Source organism: Bos taurus, chromosome 28 (assembly GCF_002263795.3).
Source record: "Bos taurus isolate L1 Dominette 01449 registration number 42190680 breed Hereford chromosome 28, ARS-UCD2.0, whole genome shotgun sequence".
Classification (NCBI taxonomy): domain Eukaryota; kingdom Metazoa; phylum Chordata; class Mammalia; order Artiodactyla; family Bovidae; genus Bos; species Bos taurus.
Window position 1 is genome coordinate 8,265,542 of NC_037355.1, and position 8,269 is coordinate 8,273,810.

General features: G+C 44.1%; 2 non-coding genes across 2 annotated transcripts; both read left to right on the plus strand.

Moving 5' to 3' along the window:
* The first annotated feature begins 202 nt into the window (after window positions 1–202).
* On the plus strand, window positions 203–275 carry TRNAG-CCC (transfer RNA glycine (anticodon CCC)). The gene has a single exon. It is a non-coding gene; the product is annotated as a tRNA-Gly (tRNA).
* Window positions 276–7,773: 7,498 nt separating this feature from the next.
* On the plus strand, window positions 7,774–7,846 carry TRNAW-CCA (transfer RNA tryptophan (anticodon CCA)). Its single transcript has one exon. It is a non-coding gene; the product is annotated as a tRNA-Trp (tRNA).
* The last annotated feature ends 423 nt before the right edge of the window (window positions 7,847–8,269 follow it).

Consider the following 8,269-nt stretch of genomic DNA (forward strand, 5'->3'; position numbering starts at 1 on the left):
CCTGGAAAATTCCATGGACAGAGGAGACTGGTGGGCTACAGTCCATAGGGTTGCAAAGGTCAGACATGAGTGAGCAGACAGGCACTCCATTATAGGTGTCTCCAATAACCAATAAACCTCCTGTAAACACTCTGAGTTTGAGTCTGTTTCCCAGGAAACCTGATCTAAGACAATGAGTCTATTAAAACATAAATAAGGGACTTCCCTGGTAGTCCAGTGGCTAAGACTCTGGGTTCCCAATACAGGGGGCCCAGGTTCGATCCCTGGTCAGGGAACTAGATCCCACATGCTGCAACTAACTATCCTGCATGCCTGCAACTAAGACCCAGCACAGCCAAAAAAATAAGTAACTTAAAGACAAAAATACACAAATAAGACTATCCCACTTCTCAACCTAAAACCCTACAATGGCTCATCAGTTCACTCACAGGGAAGCTCAAGTCCTCACAACGGCCTACAGGGTCCTCTAACCTCATCCCTATTACCCTCCCCCTCTTGCCTTTGTTCCAGAGCCATACTTGGTCCTTTGCCCTCCCTTGAGAATGACACCTACATTCTTGGCTCGGGATCTTTGCACTGTGTGTTCCTTCGCTCTTTCTCCAAGTTCCTTCATAACTCACTCTTTCTCTTCCTTCAAGTCAGCTAAATTGCTACCTTCTCAAGGAAGCCTTCCCCATCCCTTCCACTGAAAATTATTAATACAACCTCCCCCAACTCCTAATCTCTATTATTCTATTCTACATCACTTATCACCCTCTAATATACTGTCCAGTCTACTTATTTTTTTCCCCCACGCAGAGCAAGAACTTTCCTCTGTTTTGTTTGCTGCCATATCCCAAGACAGGCACTTTGTAGGCATTCCATAAATATTTCTGAATGAATGACTGAGTGGATGAGTTAGGAAGTCCTTAGCAACTTGACTGCAGTAGAATCCATGATGTGTGATTACCCAGGGATGGTCTAATAGAGACACAAGGTTTTAGCTACAAGCAGAGGAAGAGGAAATTACAAAGCACACTGAAAGGAAGTCCGAATACAGGAGGAGAGCAGGAGAAAGTGTCACGGAAGATGGGAGTGCGGTGCGGAGGGAAGACAAGCAACTGAGAACAGTGCTGTCAATATACGAAGCAAGGTAAAGACTTACAGACTGGGGTCTTCCCTAGGGTCCAGTGGCTAAGGCTTTGAGCTCCCAGTGTAGGGGCCCTGGGTTCAACCCCTGGTCAGGAAACTAGATCCCATGTGCTGTAACTAAAAGGTCCTGCATGTGGCAAGGAAGATAGAAGATCCTGCGTGCTGCAGCTAAGACCCAACACAGCCAGATAAATAAATAAATGTTAAAAAGAAAGGTTGAATGTGTCCCCCACATTCATATACTGAAATCTCACTCCCAACAGTGATGGTATTTGGAGGTGGGGTCTTGGGAAGGTAGTAAAGTCATGAGGGTGGAGCCCTTATGGTAAGATTAGTGCCCTTATAAGAAGAGACTAGAGAGCTAGGTCATTCCCTTCTACCAATTTCTAGAACAAGAAATTTGCAGTCTGCAAGCCGGCAGAGGGTTCTCATCAAAATCCAATCATGCTGGCACCTTGATTTCAGATTCCAGTCTTCATAACTGTGAGAAATAAACTTCTACTGCTTATAAACCACTCTGTCTATGGTACTTTGTTAAAGCAGCTGGAACTAAGACAAAGACAGAAAGGTGCCTACTGATTTGATCTTGTAAGTGGTAGAATTTTGAGCTACTTAGGGCAGAAGGGAGTGTCCTGTGAGTTGAGGGAAGAATAAGATGTAATAAAGTAGAAATGGTGTACAGATTACTTTTTCAAGAAGCTTGATTGTGAAGGCAGGAAAGAGAATGGGAGCTAGGAGGAAGGTAAATCTCAGATTAAAGATGTGTGTGGGCACTTAGTTGGGAGAGATCAGACTAACTCAAGTATTTCATATGATGGAAAGATCCAGTAATAACCATATAATTTATCATCCACTTCAGAGTTTTGTGAGAAAAAGGACACCAGACAAGTGTTAATTGGATAGATGCCAGGACACCTGGGACTTGTAATAAAACAGGTATGTGCTATGCTGTGCTTAGTCATTCAGTCGTGTCCGACTCTCTGTGACCCCATGGACTGTAGCCTGCCAGGCTCCTCTGTCCATGGGGATTCTCCAGGCAAGAATACTGGAGTGGGTTGCCATGTCCTCCTCCAGGGGATCTTCCCAACCCAGGGATTGAATGCAGGTCTCCAGGATTGCGGCGGATTCTTTACCGTCTGAACCACCAGGGAAGCCCAAGAATAGAGTGGGTAAGATCTGCAGCGGATCTTACCGACCCAGGAATCGAACTGAGGCCTCCTGCATCGCAGGCGGATTCTTCAGCTGACATGCCAGGGACAGAGCTCTATCCAAAGCTCGGGTTCTCTATTCAAGGCAGTCCTCTGTGCACTTGGCAGTCGATTGCATTTTCTACCGGTAGGTGGCAGTAAAGAGCTTGCCGCTTAAAAAAATTTTTTTTTTTGAAAAAGGCGACTAAGTATTGGTAAAGGTTACTTTGAGTTCATTTCAGTTCAGTTAAGTCGCTCAGTCGTGTCCGACTCTTTGCGACCGCATGAATCGCAGCACGCCAGGCCTCCCTGTCCATCACCAACTCCCGGAGTTCACTCAGACTCACGTCCATCAAGTCAGTGATGCCATCCAGCCATCTCATCCTCTGTCATCCCCTTCTCCTCCTGCCCCCAATCCCTCCCAGCATCAGAGTCTTTTCCACTGAGTCAACTCTTCGCATGAGGTGGCCAAAGTACTGGAGTTTCAGCTTTAGCATCAGTCCTTCCAAAGAAAGCCCAGGGCTGATCTCCTTCAGAATGGACTGGTTGGATCTCCTTGCAGTCCAAGGGACTCAAGAGTCTTCTCCAACACCACAGTTCAAAAGCATCAATTCTTTGGCACTCAGCCTTCTTCACAGTCCAACTCTCACATCCATACATGACCACTGGAAAAACCACAGCCTTGACTAGACGGACCTTTGTTGGCAAAATAATGTCTCTGCTTTTCAATATGCTATCTAGGTTGGTCATAACTTTTCTTCCAAGGAGTAAGCATCTTTTAATTTCATGGCTGCAGTCACCATCTGCAGTGATTTTGGACCCCCCAAAAATAAAGTCTGACACTATTTCCACTGTTTCCCCATCTATTTCCCCCAGGCAAATGCTCCAAACAGATTTCAAACTGGGTTTTACTTCTGGAAAATTTACTATGTACCTTTTTGTGAAAAGAAACATCTCTAACACCTCTCAAAGAGGAAATAATATTTGAGCAATTATAAAATATGTTAGTTGTGTTTTCTTAGTGAGTCTTTTGACCTTTAAAATATGAACTTCTCTCTTTCTCCTAATACAGAGTAATTTCTATCAATGCCACCAGTTCCATTCAGTACATGCATTGCTATATGAATACATTTCTTATTTGTACATATAAATTTTTAGTCAAGTCCAATTTTGATAGATCTTGGGGGACCTGGCTATTGAGAGATTACAAATATTTCAAAATGATTACAAATGATATCAAAATTATTTTTATCAAAGATAAGACAAGAGTTGGCCAAAGATTAAACATTTTAGAAGTTGAAAATGATAAAGTGAAAGAGCACACATTATTTAAGTCATCTTGGAAGAATTTAAGACTTAAAATTCAGAAAAAACTCTAAGAGAAAAAGACAGAATTAGAATATTCTTTGCAGGCCCATCAAAGCTGAGTTCAAAACCGAATCGTATTTGTGAGTTATGTGACCTTGAGCAAGGAAAATATATAACCTCTTCAGGTCTCAGATTCCTAATCTGTGAAATGAGACTCACAGGGCATACTTTGAACATTAAATTGTTTTGAACATGAAATAAGAAAACATATGGGTGGACCTTCCAGGCGGTACAGTGGATAAGCATCTGCCTGCCAATGCAGAGGACACGGGTTCCATCCCTGGTCTGGAAAGATTCCGTATGGTGTGGAGCAACTGAGCTGGGGAGCCGTGACCAGTGGAGGCCTCGCACTTAGAGCCTGTGCTCTGCAACGAGAAGCCCCGGCAATGAGAAGTCCACGGCCACAACTGGAGAGGAGCCCCTGCTCGCCACAGCTAGAGAAAGCTCTCATGCAGTAGAAGACCCAGTGCAGCCAAAAATAATAAAAGAAATAAACTAGTTAATTAATGAAAAAAGAAAACATATGGGTAAAGTCGATAAATATGTTTCCTGCTCTCCTTCAAACATGAAGACAGCTAAACTAAAATGGGGCTATTACAACTTTAACTCTTAGAAAATATATCACAAAGATTAAGAAAATGAAATTCTAACAGTTGTTTTAAAACAAGCAAACAAACAATAAAACCCCCAAAAGGGCTGGACATAACTTGTTTTTATTCAATTTTACAACTCAATCCCAATTATTTAGTAAGAAGTTTCCTATAAGGGAATATGGGGACAAAAAATTGCAATATTTGGATTAGGGCCAGAATTCCAACACTTGGTGGTGAGTCCTCTGCCTTTTTTAAACTCAATGAATTGTATTGCTCTGTCACGTCCTCCACTTCCTCTTCAGCTTCATGGAAATGCTAAATGCCATCCACAATATCAACCATATTGAATTGCATGCACAGTGGTCTCAGTACTGGAGGGGTCTACCCCATACCAACTCCCTGTTAACATTAGAGGTCATGGATGTTGAGATGTGTCCTTTGGCCATTCTGGAATTGGCAAAGCCAGAGTCACTAACGGCTTTGACAATGAATAAGAAGTGTCTGCTGTCTCTGCAAGACTCCCCCAAATGCCCTTATTCTAGGAAATTCTACTAGCTCACTTCATCTCATCATGCAGGTGTCTTACCATCTCACATCATCACAAGCAGAAGAATGGTGAGTATACTGCAGTGAAATACTTTGAGGGGAGTTCCCCAGTGATCCAGTGATTAAGACTTCGTGCTCCCAATGCATGGGGTCTGGGTTTGATCCCTGGTCAGGGAACTACATCCCTCATAATGCACCTAAGAGTTCAAATGCCACAATGAAGATTGACGATCTCAAGTGCCATAACTAAGACCCAGCACAGTTAAAAAAATAAAAATATTTTTTTAAAAAGACATTTTGAGAGGCCACAGTTCTATAACTTTTATGACAATATATTGTTATAATCATTCGGTTTTACATTGGTTGCATTTGTTAATGTCTTACTGTGCCTAATTTACAAATCAAACTTTATCATAAGTATGTATGTATAGGAAAAAATAAACTGTATATAGGGTTTGGTACTAGCTGTGGCTTCAGGGTGCCAAAATTGGGGGTCTTGGAACATAATCCCCTGTGGATGCTGCTGCTGCTGCTGCTAAGTCACTTCAATCGTGTTCGACTCTGTGGGACCCCAGAGACGGCAACCCACCAGGTTCCCCCGTCCCTGGGATTCTTCAGGCAAGAACACTGGAGTGGGTTGCCGTTTCCTTCTCCAATGCATGAAAGTGAAAAGTGAAAGTGAAGTTGCTCAGTTGTGTCCGACTCTTCGCAACCCCATGGACTGCAGCCTACCAGGCGTCTCCGTCCATGGGATTTTCTAGGCAAGAGTACTGGAGTGGGGGTGCCATCGCCGGGGGCTATTGTCCATATTTCTCAAATTACAAAATAATTTAATACCCTTTGAGTGACTTGGGTTTTATGCACAAAAGAAGACATTCATTTGTACCCTTCTCTGCCCTGATTTTTTTCATCTTGTTCCTCCTTGTTCATTTGCTACCTGGAGATATGTGAGAAATCTTGCTTTTAGGAGATCAAAGAAAAAGTTTTTCTCCCATACCTTTGTGTTCTGTTTAGGTTAAAAATCAACATTGTTTTTCTACCCGCCTAAGGCATACTATTAAAATTACTTCAAAGCTTCTTGACCAAAATCTGTGCAGAGAAGCCTTATGGCGAATTGCAGCGTGATAATTTTGTAAGAAATGAATTTCAAATGCTAGGAGGGAGGATGGTACTGGGTTTCCAAAACGACAGACATTACATTAATTCAGCAAGCATATTAGAGGCATTCTGAGTCAGAGGACAGGATGATATTTTGATCTCAAAAGATAAAAGGGTAATTCCAAATAGCTAATTATGCATGGGGGTTCATTATCCGCATTGGCATAACTATTAGGGTGAATTTCGTCTGTGACAGTGGTGCCTGATCCCATCTTACACACTGTTAAACAGTTTTTCCTTCTGATTTATACACAATGAGGTGAAGATCTCTCTCCCCTGATGACTAGTGTTGGGGTACAAAGCCTATAATTACCTTCCATGGAGCCGGCAATCAGATGCTCTGTCGACCTCATCTGATCTCTCTAAAGGATTTGGCAGTGCAAGTGGGGTTTCTCGTGAAGTCAGAAGACCTGGTTTGGAATCCTAAATCTGTCACTTACTAAAAGCACAACTTCAGATGAGTTACTTCATTCTCTGAGCCTCAGTTGCCTTGTCTGTAGGATGCAACAAAGAATGCCTACCTCATAGGACGTTTGAAAAAGTAAATATAATAGTGTATGTGAAAACGCTCTGCAGGTGCCTAGAAATGTTGGTTTCCTTTCTTCTAGGAGGCTAGAGAAACACAGAGGGTAGAGAGCTGTGTCAGTCAGTGACTGCTGCATAAGAAACCACACCACAGCTCAGTGCTCACTCTCGTTCATGGATCTGCAAGTCAGGAGGGTGACAGCTGTAGATTGTGAATTGGATGGAGTGGCTCTACTTTGCTTGCCTGGTTCTGGGATTCATGCTGAAGGGACAGCCACTACCAGTCCCTTTTTATGGCACAGTCAGAAGCACAGGTGAGGTTTCTTAAGTTTGAGGCGCAGACGTGTTAGGTCACTGCCTCCCACAGGCCACGCCCAGTGTGTGTTGAAATACTCGCCACCTCCAGCAGGGGGAGCTGTGAAGCCACACGCAAAGGGCATGGATGCAGAGAACTGGGGAAAACAAGTAACTTCTCAGAGAAGCAAGAGCAGCCCCTATACCTCCTGAGTCAGTCAAGGTCAGGCTAATAAAATGCCCTTGTTCTCCAAGAGCGAAGGGATCGGGGTGGGGGAGTGGTCCAAAGAGAGCGTGGTCTGAAGGCGCCGGCCACTCCTCATTTGCAAAGCTATGAACAGTGGGACAGTGAGATTCACACAGCGCAGAGGCCTCTGCAATGTCAGATGAACTCCTTGGTCTAAAAATAGACAAATGACAATGACGAAAATCACTTCTCTGCTATAACAGTCATTTATCAAATGGCATTACAAAGAGGTCGATGGTGAGTATCTGCTCCCTGAATTAATGGACGCTCCCGGATTCTCTTCTCTTTGATCTGGTATCAAAGAGGACAGAAAGGACTCCCCCGACCGCTCACTTTACACTCCAGGAGGAGCTCTGATACGATACAGGGGAAGATGGGAGCTTCTGGAGGACACATGCCAGGGTGCTCAGGGGGAAGGAGTGTTGGGCGGGAGGAGGGAGAGGGCCACTGTTCCCTTCCTCTACTTGGGCTTCTCTTGAGCTGCCACGGGTTTGGAGGGACAAGGCCGGGCTGGGGTGCCTTCTGCTCAGGAGAGGTTGGACCACGGAAGGCAAATAGGATCATGGTGAAGCCCAACAGAAGGAAGGCTTGATGCCTAGGCTTGCCTCTGCTCCTTCCTCCACAAACACTGACCCAGCCATCTGGTGCATAAAAGGCACTGAGCTGAAAGACTAGCAAGGCAAAGACTAATGGAGAGATGGACTAATAAATGATCACAGGGACTTCCCTGGTGGTCCAGTGGCTAAGACTCCATGCTCCCAGTGCAGGGGGCCCAGGTTCAATCCCTGGTCAGGGAACTAGATCCCACATGAGCAACTACGAGTATGCTTGCCACGGTGAAAAGAGCCCACATGCTTCAACTAAGAGCTGGTGCAGCCAAATAAATAATAAACCCCAGCAAACAAAGAGCAGTCACAAAATACTGTGATTAGCACCAGAGGTAAAGGAAACCCAGGTGCTATTGGAATACACCAACCTTGGAAAAGTTAAGGAAGGCCTTGCAGAGGAGGTGTGATTCCTGGAATTAGTACGAGAGTTCAATCCAAGTTTTAGGTCATCAGAGGAAAAGGTGGGATGTTTTGTAGAGTTTGCAAGCACAGCTCATGCACACCAGAAATGCGAATGTGATAAACATAAATTCAAATAGGAAAGAGAACAGGGACTCAGTTGTAATTCTGCCTGTATATATGCCTGGCGAGGTTTAACTCCTTTTCGGTCAT